General features: G+C 35.4%; 1 non-coding gene across 1 annotated transcript; it reads right to left on the bottom strand.

Annotated features, from left to right (window-relative positions):
• Positions 1 to 14,939: 14,939 nt before the first annotated feature.
• Positions 14,940 to 15,046, bottom strand: LOC141675797 (small nucleolar RNA R71). Its single transcript, XR_012556430.1, has one exon. It is a non-coding gene; the product is annotated as a small nucleolar RNA R71 (small nucleolar RNA).
• Between the last annotated feature and the right edge of the window lie 214 nt (positions 15,047 to 15,260).

Below are 15,260 nucleotides of genomic sequence, written 5' to 3'. Positions count from 1 at the left end.
CAACTAATAAAATTTCTCAAGATAATACTTATTTAAATCCAAACTCCATTTAAATTCCGATAAAACTTTCAATTCTTGAAATAAAATACAACCACATTACAACTAAACCAACAAACTCTAAAGAAAATCTAAAAATATACAAAACTCCTCAAAGTCTTGGAACTCGCACTCTTCCCCTTTAACAACCCACCTAAAAGAGAGAATACCTGCCGGAGGAAAACAAGAAAAACAAAGGACCGGCAGTGAGCGAAGGGCTCATATACGGATATAAAATAAAGCATAACTGAACAAAGATTAAAAGATGACGAGGCTAAGAACACAACTGAATATCTGAATGAAGCACAATAATAATAGTGAATGAAATAATATAAAAAAATGAATACTCAATTCACAAAATAAAACTAAATGCTTACCACCCAAAACTTATCATACTCTTACACATATTCTCACACTTACAAAATAATATATAAAATAGCTTACATATGAACATGGGAGATAATCTTACACTTACATGATGTTCTACATTTTTGGTAATCCAGAAATATGTAGTCATCAAAACTTACAGGGGCTTGCACAGCACAAAGCAAATGCTACCCAATATCTTACAGGGGCTTGCACGGCAATAAGCACGTGCTACCCAAAAGGCCAAATCATACAAATACTAGCCACGGCTATACGTGTCCCACAACTTCGGCGATACGCCATACAATTTAAGTACACCGCATAGGAGGTGCCAAGCACGAGATTATCCACTCGCGACGGATGTCTTACAAACTCCCAAGTCATACAAATAACATAAATAACTCAAAATAAATACTCAAAGATCACACACTCAAATATCTTACATCTCCAAAATCATATATAAATTTATCAAATAACCTCAAAACACTATAACCCAACATCACGAAACAAAATAACATAACAAACCACTAATTATTGATAAGCTCAAATCCAATCAGTTTCAAAGAATATCAAATTACTGCATAAAGATAAAGTCAACTGAAAAAGTACGAAACACGAAAGTCGTAGGAAATTCCGAGTCCTTTCCAGAATGGTAAGGCTCGTCAAAAACGAACAAGTAACGAATTCAGAAAATAAATAAATGCGGACTGCAGAACAGAATCAACCCCTGATTACAATTGTATTTTGACGTTTAAGACATCAAAATCACAGAATTTAGCAGCAGAATGTAAACGCAAATTGTAGATATCGAAAAGAGATTTTCAGAATGGTATTGCTCATAATATTTGAATAAATATTCAATTTAATATAATTTTTCAAAGGTTGGATATTCAAATCCCGAAGTCAAACAGGCAGGTCATACAAATTACAGAAAATCTCATATTTAGAGACCGAATTTCACAAATGGCAAGGAATGAAAGTTGTAGATAATTAAAAGACCTTTCCGAAATGACCAAAATCAACAAATTCTTACAGCTAATGAATCAGATATGAATCTAACAAGAAATCAGATCGCATACAATGAAGAATACGGAAATGAAAAACAAGAGAACAAAGAAGATATCCGTACCTCGAGATCTTAGGAACCGAGAATAAAAATCAATAAATTTAGAACCCCAATCACAAGAACCCTAATTTCTTAAACTCCAAATCCATAATCTCCGATTTGACTTTGTTGTTCATCTATTTCTCCTTGTCTTGCCTTCTCTTTTCCTCCTTTTCTATCTATTTTACTCTCTCCTCTTCTCTCCATCTCTTTCTCTCTTCTCCTCTTTTCATAAAACGTAAGTCATCTCTTTTTGTTCTCCCTTTTTTTTTCAAACCCTAACTCTTTCTTCCTCCTTTCTTTTTTTTATTAAAAGCCTGAATCTTTTTTTATAATAGCCTTACTTTTTTTTAAAAACCAATACCCTTAAAATAATATTCTCAATATAAGAATAAAAATAAACTTATAAAAACTATTTTAACTACAGCACACTGACATTAATAAATAATTAAATCAAATAATTTAACTAAAAATATGTATAAAAAATCGGGATGTTACATTCTTCCCTCCTTACAAAAATTTCATCCTCGAAATTTAACTGACACATCTCTTTTTAAAAAAAACAGATATAGACAGACAACAAAGGAACTCACAACCCAACTAATAAAATTTCTCAAGATAATACTTATTTAAATCCAAACTCCATTAAAATCCGATAAAACTTTCAATTTTTGAAATAAAATACAATAAAATTACAACCAAACCAACAAACTCTAAAGAAAATCTAAGAAAATACAAAACTCCGCAAAGTCTTGGAACTCACACTCTTCCCCTTAAACAACCCACCTAAAAGAGAGAATACCTGCCGGAGGAAAACAAGAAAAACAAAGGACCGACAGTGAGCGAAGGGCTCATATACGGATATAAAATAAAGCATAACTGAATAAAGATTAAAAGATGACGAGGCTAAGAACACAAATTAATATCTGAATGAAGCACAATAATAATAGTGAATGCGACAATATAAAAAAATGAATACTCAACTCACAAAACAAAACTAAATGCTTACCACCCAAAACTTATCATACTCTTACACATATTCTCACACTTACAAAATAATATACAAAATAGCTTACATACAAACATGGGAGATAATCTTACACTTACAGGATATCCTACATTTTTGGTAATCCAGAAATATGTAGTCATCAAAACTTACAGGGGCTTGCACATCACAGAGCAAATGCTACCCAATATCTTACAGGGGCTTGCACGACAATAAGCACGTGCTACCCAAAAGGCCAAATCATACACATACTAGCCACGGCTATACGTGTCCCACAACTTCGGCGACACGCCCATACAATTTAAGTACACCGCATAGGAGGTGCCAAGCACGAGATTATCCACTTGTGACGGATGTCTTACAAACTCCCAAGTCATACAAATAACATAAATAACTCAAAATAAATACTCAAAGATCACACACTCAAATATCTTACATCTCTAAAATCATATATAAATTTATCAAATAACCTCAAAACACTATAACCCAACATCACAAAACAAAATAATATAACAAACCACTAATTATTGATAAGCACAAATCTGATCAGTTTCAAAGAATGTCAAATTACTGCATAAAGATGAAGTCAACTAAAAAAGTATGAAACACGAAAGTCGTAGGAAATTACGAGACCTTTCCAGAATAATAAGGCTCGTCAAAAACGAACAAGTAACGAATTTAGAAAATAAATAAATGCGGACTGCAGAACAGAATCAACCCCTGATTATAATTGTATTTTGACGTTTAAGACATCAAAATCACATAATTTAGCAGCAGAATGTAAACGTAAATTGTAGATATCGAAAAGAGATTTTCAGAATGGTATTGCTCATAATATTTGAATAAATATTCAATTTAATATGATTTTTCAAAGGTTGGATATTCAAATCCCGAAGTCAAACAGGCAGGTCATACAAATTACAGAAAATCTCATATTTAGAGACCGAATTTCACAAACGGCAAGGAACGAAAGTTGTAGATAATTAAAAGACCTTTCCGAAATGACCAAAATCAACAAATTCTTATAGTTAATGAATCAGATATGAATCTAACAAGAAATCAGATCGCATACAATGAAGAATACGGAAATGAAAAACAAGAGAACAAAGAAGATATCCGTACCTCGAGATCTTAGTAACCGAGAATGAAAATCAATAAATTTAGAACCCCAATCACAAGAACCCTAATTTCTTAAACTCCAAATCCATAATCTCCGATTTGACTTTGTTGTTCATCTATTTATCCTTGTCTTGCCTTCTCTTTTCCTCCTTTTCTATCTATTTTACTCTCTCCTCTTCTCTCCATCTCTTTCTCTCTTCTCCTCTTTTCATAAAACATAAGTAATCTCTTTTTGTTCTCCCTGTTTTTTTTCAAACCCTAACTCTTTCTTCCTCCTTTCTTTTTTTTATTAAAACCCTCAATCTTTTTTTATAATAGCCTTACTTTTTTTTAAACCAATACCCTTAACACAATATTCTCAATATAAGAATAAATATAAACTTATAAAAACTATTTTAACTACAGCACACTGACATTAATAAATAATTAAATCAAATAATTTAACTAAAAATAATTATAAAAAATCGGGATGTTATATACTTCTCTCCTTACAAAAATTTCATCCTCGAAATTTAAATGACACATCTCTTTTTTAAAAAAACGGATATAGACAGACAACAAAGGAACTCACAACCCAACTAATAAAATTTCTCAAGATAATACTTATTTAAATCCAAACTCCATTAAAATCCGATAAAACTTTCAATTCTTGAAATAAAATACAACAAAATTACAACCAAACCAACAAACTCTAAAGAAAATCTAAGAAAACACAAAACTCCGCAAAGTCTTGGAACTCACACTCTTCCCCTTAAACAACCCACCTAAAAGAGAGAATACCTGCCGGAGGAAAACAAGAAAAACAAAGGACCGGTAGTGAGCGAAGGGCTCATATACGGATATAAAATAAAGCATAACTGAATAAAGATTAAAAGATGACGAGGCTAAGAACACAAATTAATATCTGAATGAAGCACAATAATAATAGTGAATGCGACAATATAAAAAAATGAATACTCAACTCACAAAACAAAACTAAATGCTTACCACCCAAAACTTATCATACTCTTACACATATTCTCACACTTACAAAATAATATACAAAATAGCTTACATACAAACATGAGAGATAATCTTACACTTACAGGATATCCTACATTTTTGGTAATCCAGAAATATGTAGTCATCAAAACTTACAGGGGCTTGCACAGCACAAAGCAAATGTTACCCAATATCTTACAGGGGCTTGCACGACAATAAGCACGTGCTACCCAAAAGGCCAAATCATACACATACTAGCCACGGCTATACGTGTCCCACAACTTCGGCGACACGCCCATACAATTTAAGTACACCGCATAGGAGGTGCCAAGCATGAGATTATCCACTTGTGACGGATGTCTTACAAACTCCCAAGTCATACAAATAACATAAATAACTCAAAATAAATACTCAAAGATCACACACTCAAATATCTTACATCTCAAAAATCATATATAAATTTATCAAATAACCTCAAAACACTATAACCCAACATCACAAAAAAAATAACATAACTAACCACTAATTATTGATAAGCACAAATCTGATCAGTTTCAAAGAATGTCAAATTACTGCATAAAGATAAAGTCAACTGAAAAAGTACGAAACACGAAAGTCGTAGGAAATTCCGAGTCCTTTCCAGAATGGTAAGGCTCGTCAAAAATGAACATGTAATGAATTCAGAAAAGAAATAAATGCAGATTGCAGAACAGAATCAACCCCTGATTACAATTATATTTTATGTTTAAGTAATAAAAAGCATAGAATTTAGTAGCAGAATATAAACGGAAATTGTAGATATCGAAAAGAGCTTTTCAGAATGGTATTGCTCATAATATTTGAACAAATATTCAATTTAATATGATTTTTCAAAGGTTGGATATTCAAATCCCGAAGTCAAACAGGCAGGTCATACAAATTGCAGAAAAACTCATATTTAGAGACCGAATTTCACAAACGGCAAGGAACGAAAGTTGTAGATAATTAAAAGACCTTTCCGTAATGACCAAAATTAACAAATTCTTACAGATAATAAATCAGATATGAATTTAACAAGAAATCAGATCGCATACAATGAAGAATACGGAAACGAAAAACAAGAGAACAAATAAGATATCCGTACCTCGAGATCTTAGTAACCGAGAATGAAAATCAATAAATTTAGAACCCCAATCACAAGAACCCTAATTTCTTAAACTCCAAATCCATAATCTCTGATTTGACTTTGTTGTTCATCTATTTCTCCTTGTCTTGCCTTCTCTTTTTCTCCTTTTCTATCTATTTTACTCTCTCCTCTCCTCTTCTCTTCATCTCTTTCTCTATTCTCCTCTTTTCATAAAACGTAAGTAATCTCTTTTTGTTCTTCCTGTTGTTTTTTTCTCAAACCCTAACTCTTTCTTCCTCCTTTTTTTTTATTAAAACCCTCAATCTTTTTTTATAATAGCCTTACTATTTTTTTAAACCAATACCCTTAAAATAATATTCTCAATATAAGAATAAAAATATACTTATAAAAACTATTTTAACTACAGCACACTGACATTAATAAATAATTAAATCAAATAATTTAACTAAAATTAATTATAAAAAATCGGGATGTTATATATTACAAAGGAATATTCACAACAAGAGGGCATTGAATATAATGAAACATTTGCTTCTGTGGCATGACCGGAAGCTATCAAGATTTTCTTGGCATATGCTGCTCACAAAAAATTCAAAGTATTTCAGATGGATGTCAAAAGTGTCTTTCTGAATGGAGATTTAGAAGAAAAAATGTACGTTGAGAAACCACCTGGATTCATAGATCCAAAGTTTCCAAATCATTTGTACAGACTTGACAAAGCTCTATATGGACTCAAACAAGCACCAAGGACCTGGTATGAAACATTTGCCAAATTTATGATTGAAAGTGGTTTCAAAAGAGGTACTATTGATAATATTTTTGGGTCTAATAATAACAAGTTGTGTAAGAAATTTTCTGATCTTATGAAGTCAAGGTACTAAATGAGTATATTATGAGAGTTGAGTTATTTTCTTGGACTGCAAGTTACTCAAACTGATGAAGGAATTTTCATTAATCAGTCTAACTATACAAAAAATCTATTGACTAGATTCAGTATACAGGAAAGTGCAATTGATGCAACTCCAATGGCCACTGCTACAAAGTTAGATCCTGACCAAGGTAAAGAAATTGATGTTACCTCTTATGGAGGTATGATTGATTCATTGCTCTATCTAACTTCTAGTAGACCAGATACTATGTATGCAACCTGTTTGTGTGCAAGATTTCAGGCGAAGCCTAGGGAACCTCATTTGGTTGTTGTGAAGAGAATTCTGAGATACTTAAAGGGGACTCAATCTCTTGGTTTGTGGTATACAAGAGAATCAGATTTCAGTATAGTTGGCTATTCTGATGCATATTTAGCAGGATGCAAAATTGACCAAAAGAGTACCTTAGGTGGCTGTCAGTATTTGGGTGGTAGATTGGTTACTTGGCAAAGTAAGAAACAAATATCAATATCTACATCTATACCTGAAGCTCAATATATTGCAACTAGTAGTTGCTGTGCTCATATTCGTTGGATGAGAAATCAGCTATTGGATATGGATTGTCTTACTCAAAGATCCCTATCTACTGTGATAATTAAAGTGCCATTTCTATGACTGGTAATCCAGTGCAACACTCACTCACAAAACATATAGGTATCAAATACCATTTTATCAGGGAGCATAGCATGGAAGGAACAATTGAGCTTCACTTTGTTCCAATTGATTTACAAGTAGTTGATATCTTCACCAAGCCATTACCAGAAGCAACCTTTGGAAAGTTACTACGTGATCTTGGAATGTTCATGTAACGACCAGGAAATTTACATTGTATTATATCATATTTATAATAAAATATGTGTATTAATATGTCATTTACGTGTGATTATCTGTTAAACCCTAATTGTTATGTGTTACGTGTATTCCGTATCATTTCTGTATTTTTAAGGTATTTTTCAGATGTTTTATATCGTATTCATAGGTTTCATTTCAAACGTTTTGCAACCCAAATAATGATTTTAAAGCCAGTATTTCAAATAAAATAATGGGCCTTATTTTTCATCAAAAGGCTTTTACAGTCGCATTATTCTGAACATCTAGATATTTTATAAATTTTTTCATTTTATGAAAAATGGCTTTTCTGGGCCCCATTGGGTGTTAAAAACCCCCAAAAATCACATTTTTATTTTTATAAAATTTTAGGACTTTTATTTATACCATTTCTTTGTATTTTTGAATTATTCACAATTTTTGGGAATTTTTGACATATATATTGTATATATAAAATATTAATAAATTAAATTTTAATACCCAAAAATTATGAAAATTAGGGCCAAATATTTTTATTAAATGTATAATTAGCCCCTTAATTTTATTTAGGAGTATTATTTTTCACACTATAAATACCCTAATTATTATTAATTAATTCATTAATTCTGCAAATTATTCCCAAATTCAGAAATTAGGGTTCTTGAGTTCTTGACTTCAAGCAGCGATTTCATCATGTTTCTGATCTCCAAATCAAACATGTAAGTAGTCGTTGTAAAGCTCTTGATCTCTACTTTCTAATTCTGTCATCAATTTTGTGTTTTATTGCTTTGATTTTCAATTCGTAATTCTAGGGTTTATACCCGATTTGGGGGTTTTTGATTCTGGGGTTCTGGGTTGATTTTGATGCTTGGTATAGTTTCCTGTACTTGTTTACAATTGATTTGTGCTATTTAATTGATCGGAGTTATGTTCTAGATAGTAGTTCTTAGTTTCAAGTTTTTATCATTTTATTTTGATTCGTTTTTGAAGTTACATGATTCTGAGGTTATTTTGGTTATAGGGGTTTAGTTTCATTTCTTTATTATTTATTAATAAGCTTGTACAGGTTTGGTGATTAGCTCGTAACCCCCAGACTTATACCCCGGGTCTGGAGGGCGTTACAGTTCGGCATCAGAGTTGTAGGTTTGGTCCCTGAAAACAAGAACATTAGGATTAAGATAGGATAGGGAGATCACATAAGATAGGGATAGTCAAATTAGGAAGAATAGTATTAGGATTTAGGTCAAATTAGAATAGGGAAATATGAATCTTAGGATTGTTAGTGACCTTTTCTTTTCTTTGGTATATTATCAGATGGAATCTTCTGGTTATTCTGCATCTTCCGAGAGGACGGTCACTGGACCAGCAACACCAGTCATACCTCCAGTATCTGAGCATATGTTTTCTCCTCTATCACCTCCACCACCATTGCCACAGGAGCCGGTACCACCAGTTCAGGGGATAGTTCATGACCCCATAGATATGTTTGATCCCTTTGAGTTCTTTCAGCCGATGGTTCCTTTACCTATTGAGCATCAGTTTATACCGGGTATTGAGCAGGAGTTACCACCACCACCATTGTTACCTCCTATACCAGTGTATGCCCCAGAGCCAGACATAGTTCAAATGATTCCAGTCAAGGGGATGGGAGAGCATGATGTGGATCTACAGCTAGGATTACCACAACAGGGTGCATGTATTCTGAGGGTTCCTTCCCAAGAGTCAGTAGGTCAGGTTGCTCTGCCGCATATGGTACCATACCATGAGTATAGAGTTATGAGGGATGATATGGAGTATTGGTGGGCACAGTGTCGAGAGATTATGCATCTGTTTGATCAAAGGGACAAAGGACCGTTAGCGGCCCTACATCCAGATTACTACATGAGGAAGCGACTGCAGTCGATGTTGATGAGCGCTACTTGGGAGCTTGATGATTTGACCCATGATGGACCTCCTTCTTTTGCAGAGTTCTATCGGATATTCCGCTTGTCACATACTTTGGTCCAGGCACTTAGAGAGGAGCTTAGGCGTATTCCCCCTAGGTTCTGAGATAGGGACAGTTGAGACAGTGACTTCAGAGTACAGATGTATATAGAGGCAACATAGTATAACCTAGTGAGTAGTGTGTATGTGTGTACTAGTAGTTTAACCTGTAGTAGGATTTTGACCTGTAGTGGTAGTATGACTTGTAGCCGCGGTGATTACCAGCAGAGCGAGACTTTTTGTATCAAGCATTTACACCTGAGGCTGGTGTCATATATATAAACTGAACTTTTCAAATTTCTTTTATTTAAATTTCAGTCGTTACAGTTTACAGCATTCATTTTATTGTTTTACAGCTTTCCATATTATAATTCCTGCTGAAAAAAAGAACTAACATTTTATTTAACTGTTTATATTTCCAGCTTTTACATTCAGTAACTGTTTTCTTTAAATAAACCATGTTATTAATACAGGATAAATTGTTTTCTTTACATATTGTCAATTGTTTATTAAACTATTAAATAAATATCACTTGTTTTATTATCAGAAGAAGATGGCACCAAAAAGAAAGACTAGGGCTGAGACCTCTAACAGCAATTCTGAAGGTCAAACTAATGAAACCATGAACCAAATGTTCCATCTGATGCAACAACAGATGGTAATGATGCAGCAGTAGATGCAACATCAGCAACAACAGATACAACAATAAATGTTACAACAGCCAACTCGTCCTGAGCCTCAATTACCACCAGCATTACCTGTTGTTACTTTTAAGCAGTTTCAGTCGGTTAAACCTCCAGAATTTGATGGGTCTACTGATCCTATTAAAGCTACCACCTGGTTAAAAGAAATAGAGAAAGCGTTTGCACTAGTGAAGATAGGTGAGGACCAGAAGACTGATTTTGCTAGTTATTTATTGAAGGGAGAGGCAAATTATTGGTGGGAATCTAAAAAGGCTTTAGAGGGTGAAGATGTTATCGCTTGGGATAGGTTTAAAGAGTTATTTTTAGAAAAGCATTTTCCTCGCTACGTAAGGAATCAGATGCAGATAAAGTTTTTAGAGCTGAAGCAGGGAAGTATGTCTGTAACAGAATATGAAGCCAAATTTAATTAATTGGCTAGGTTTGTTCCGGAACAGGTAGACACTGAAGCGAAACAAGTTCAAAGATTTCAAGAGGGATTACGACCATGGATACGCGGACAGGTTACAGTTTTTGAATTAACAACCTATACCGTTGTAGTCCAGAAAGCTTTGATCATCGAAGGAGAAAGTGAAAGATCTCAACGAGACAGAGGACAGGGAAGTTTCCAAGACCGTTCCAGCAGGAAGCCGGGATTTCAAGCCCGGGCAAATTTGAATTTCAAAAGGATAGGACAGGGTACACAAAAAGCAGGTAATCGTTTCCAAGCCTCCAAACAGCAGGGAATTATTAAGGTTCCAGTGCCATATTGCAAAACTTGTGGACGCAAGCATACCGGCGCATGTATTAAAGCAGATGTGACATGTTTCAAATGCAAGCAGAAGGGGCACTACTCCAACGAATGTCCAACAGGAAAAACAGCAGAAATCACTTGCTACAAATGCGGAAAGAAAGGGCATATCGCTAGGAATTGTAAAGGACCAGCAATGGCAGTCAGTATTCCGAAAGTGTTGGCATTACCTCCGCCACCGCCGCCGAATCAACCCAAAGCAAGGACTTTTAACATGACCATGAAAGAAGCAGTGCAGAGTCCAAGTGTGATTGCAGGTACGCTTTTGGTGAACTCCGTAGATTCAAAAGTATTAATTGATTCTGGAGCTACCCGTTCATTTATTTCTGAAGAATTTCTTGATAAGTTACATTGCAAAATCGAATGGTTGGGTGAGATGTTAATTATAAAATTAGCGAATGACGACCAAGTTCCAGTAGATCGTGTATGTCCTGCGTGTGATGTAGAAATAGCTGGACATCATTTCTCTATAGACTTAATTTCTTTTAAGCTAGGAGAATTCGATGTGATTTTGGGAATGGATTGGTTAGCATGTCATAAGGCTCAGATAGATTTCGCGAATAAGAAAGTTAAATTGCAAACTGCGGAAAATACAACGCTAATATTCAAGGGCGAAAAATAGCGAAATAAATTTCTCACCGTGATGCAGACTAAACGATTGATATGCCAAGGTTGTGAAGCGTATATAGCTTACGTGTTAGATACCGAAAAAGGAAGTCCTAGAATAGAAGACATTCCAGTTGTATGCGAGTTTCCGGACGTCTTTCTAAACGAGCTTCCAGGGTTACCACCAGATCGAGAAATAGAGTTCACGATTGATCTAGCACCAGGCACAAAGCCAGTTTCAAAAGCTCCGTATCGAATGGCTCCAGTTGAGATGAAGGAATTGTCAACGCAACTGCAAGATCTTCTAGACCGAGGCCTCATACGACCTAGTGTATCCCCATGGGGTGCACGGTGTTATTTGTAAAGAAGAAGGACGGCAGCATGCGATTATGCATCGACTATCAGGAGTTGAATAAGCTCACTATTAAGAACAAGTATCCTTTACCGAGAATCGACGATTTGTTCGATCAGCTAAAAGGAGCAGCATGGTTTTTGAAAATACATTTGCGATCAGGCTATCATCAATTGAAAATCAAAGGTGAAGATATTCCCAAGACTGTGTTTCATACAAGATATGGACATTACGAGTTCCTTGTAATGGCATTCAGTTTGACAAACGCGCCAGCTGTATTCATGGATCTGATGAACAGAGTATTCAAGAAATACTTGGACAAATTCGTGATTGTATTCATTGATGACATCTTGATTTATTCCAAGACGGGAGAAGAGCATGCGGAACATTTGAGGATAGTTTTGGAAATTCTAAGGAAAGAGCAACTATACGCAAAATTCTCAAAATGTGAATTATGGTTAAGGGGAGTACAATTTCTAGGGCATATCATCAGTAGAGAAGGCATCCAAGTCGATCCAGTGAAAATTGAAGCTGTGTTGAATTGGGAACGACCGAAGACACCCACGGAAGTTTGAAGTTTCTTGGGATTGGCAGGGTATTATCGAAGATTTGTCAAAGATTTTACAAAAATAGCAACGCCGTTGACCAAGTTAACTCGAAAAAGTGAAAAGTTTGAATGGAATGATAAATATGAAGAAATTTTCCAAGAGTTGAAGAATCGGTTAGTGACCGCACCAGTACTGGTATTGCCAGACGAGCAAGGGAATTTTGTCATTTACAGTGACGCTTCGTATCGCGGGCTAGGATGTGTAAATATGCAAAACGGTAACGTCATCGCATATGCTTCGAGACAACTTAAACCCCATGAGCAGAAATATCCTACACATGATCTGGAATTGGCAGCGATTGTATTTGCATTGAAGCTTTGGAGACATTATCTCTACGGTGAAAAATGCGAAATCTACAATGATCATAATAGTCTGAAGTATATCTTTACGCAAAAGGAACTGAATATTGATAAGTGGATTTTATATCCACTTGGAATGCTTTATTACAAGCTTAAATTGGTGTTTTGGACTCAAGTTGTTGGTATTTTGATGTGTTTTTGTGTTATTGCATTTCAGGTATCAGTTAAATGAAGAAAAGAGCTTTTAAAGGAAATATGATGAAAAGTGATCAAAATTGGAAGCCAAGGCCATTGTCAAGTTGTAGAGAATCTCAATAGCTTCGCGTGGGCAGTTGAATCGCCTAATTCTGACGAGTAGAACTCAAGTTATGGCCAAAACAAGATTCATCAGAATATTTTTCCCAGTCAGTAGCTGAGCGCCCGCTCAGCAGAGCTAAGCGCCCGCTCAGAGAGCTGAGCGCCCGCTCAGGAGAGCTGAGCGGCCGCTCAGGGCGCGGGTGGTCGCTGATTTCGCTGAAAAAGCCTTTTTTGAGTAGAATTTGACGATTTTAAGGGTCCAGGTCCACTAGGGGCGTATATATACTTAAAAAAAAGGGTTTTCATCATCCGGGAAGATTGGGATACCAAGGAGAAGGCCTAGAAGCACAGAACAACTCCGAAAAAGAAGATCTTGTTTTCAACTTGTGATTCTTTGAATTAGTTGTAACTTTGGATGCTCGTTTTCGTTCTTGTTGAACCTAGATCTCGTTTATTCGTACTTTGATTATTATTTAGTTTATTAAGACCTTGTTTATACCATACTTTCATTGGAACCCATGGTGATGATGAGTTCGATTATGGGCTAATCGTTGTCATGGGGTTCTAGCGGATTTACTTATGGATTTTAATAGTTAATTGTTTCGATATCTTGGTGTGTGGTGATTGTATGATATCCTAGTATTGGTTGTGCTTATTCGTCTTATGTGCGTAGCTAACATATAAGAGAGCGTGTTAATCTCTATTGAAGCGATAGTGAATATAGAGGTTTAGAACTTGCCATGCTAGCATAGGTTCATGTATTTGTTATGCATGATTCGTAGGTAACTCTAACCGTTTTACTTGCCCTATGTAATCAAGATAGATAACTTGTGCTTAAACCGTTATTTGTCAAATTCTATAGACATATAGGGTCTCAATATAATTGGTGCCTATTCAGCTTCTATCTCTTTTGTGGATGTCTGGTAGAATGGTACTCGTGCAATGAAAGTTGGCGTTTATCAGTTTCGTGTTATCTGATTAGTGTCCTCACCATCACATGCTAAGGTTAAGAACGAGAAGGCTATTGAATGAAGTATATAATGAAGTTAGAATCCCATGTTTGTCATATATAGTAATTCAACTTCAATTCTCTTAGTTAATGTTATTTAATATAATCTCTTAGTTTAATAAAAACCCAATTTGTTATTTGTCTTAGCATTGAGCGATAACCATACATTGTTGCATATGTGCATAAATTGAACTTAACCTAAACCAGTCTCTGTGGGAACGAATCTGATTTATATCTTATACTACTTGCGAACGCGTATACTTGCGTGAATATTAGCGCGTGTTTTCGCCCTAACAAGTTTTTGGCGCCGCTGCCGGGGACTCGGTGTTAATTTTTAGTTTATGTGCTTGTCATCAGTGGTCGTTAAAGTTCAATGACTCAGATTCTTTTACTTTCACAGTTTATTTGTTTGTGTTTCAGGTACTCATTACAATGGGAGATCCAGCAGCACGAACGAAAGCCTTGATGGATTTTTCTCAACCCAAGATCAATGACATTCAATCTAGCATTGTCCGGTCAGCTATCACAGCTAATACCTTTGAGATCAAGCCTGGAATAATTCAATGGGTACAGACTTCAGTCCAGTTTGGGGGTTCTCCAACGGAAGATCCCAATACACACATTAGGGATTTCATTGAAATATGCGACACCTTCAAGTTCAACGGTGTTTCTGAAGATACTGTGAAGCTGAGACTGTTCCCATTCTCTCTGAAAGACAAGGCTAAGAGCTGGTTACACTCTCTACCAGCTGGTTCGATTACTACTTGGGAAGATCTTGCTCAGAAGTTTCTTACTAAATTCTTCCCTATGGCGAAGACAGCTGCACTCAGGAATGCTATTACTCAATTTGCGCAGCAAACGGGAGAATCGGTAAGTGAAGCTTGGGAGTGCTACAAGGAGATGCTTAGGAAGTGTCCTCATCATGGAATTCCTGATTGGATGATCATCACTTATTTTTACAATGGGTTGGGAGCACAGTCCAGACCCATGCTCGATGCAGCATCAGGCGGAGCATTATGGGCAAAGAGCTATAAGGAAGCTTATGATCTAATTGAACTGATGGCTGCTAATGAATATCAGTATCTAACCCAGAGATATCCACAGGGCAAGGTAGCAGGAGTTCTTGAAGTGGATATAGCTACG

The sequence above is a fragment of the Apium graveolens genome, chromosome 7 (assembly GCF_009905375.1).
Source record: "Apium graveolens cultivar Ventura chromosome 7, ASM990537v1, whole genome shotgun sequence".
In the NCBI taxonomy this organism is placed as follows: domain Eukaryota; kingdom Viridiplantae; phylum Streptophyta; class Magnoliopsida; order Apiales; family Apiaceae; genus Apium; species Apium graveolens.
The sequence above is the reverse complement of the archived record's forward strand: the minus strand, read 5'-3'. Positions and strand labels throughout refer to the sequence as shown.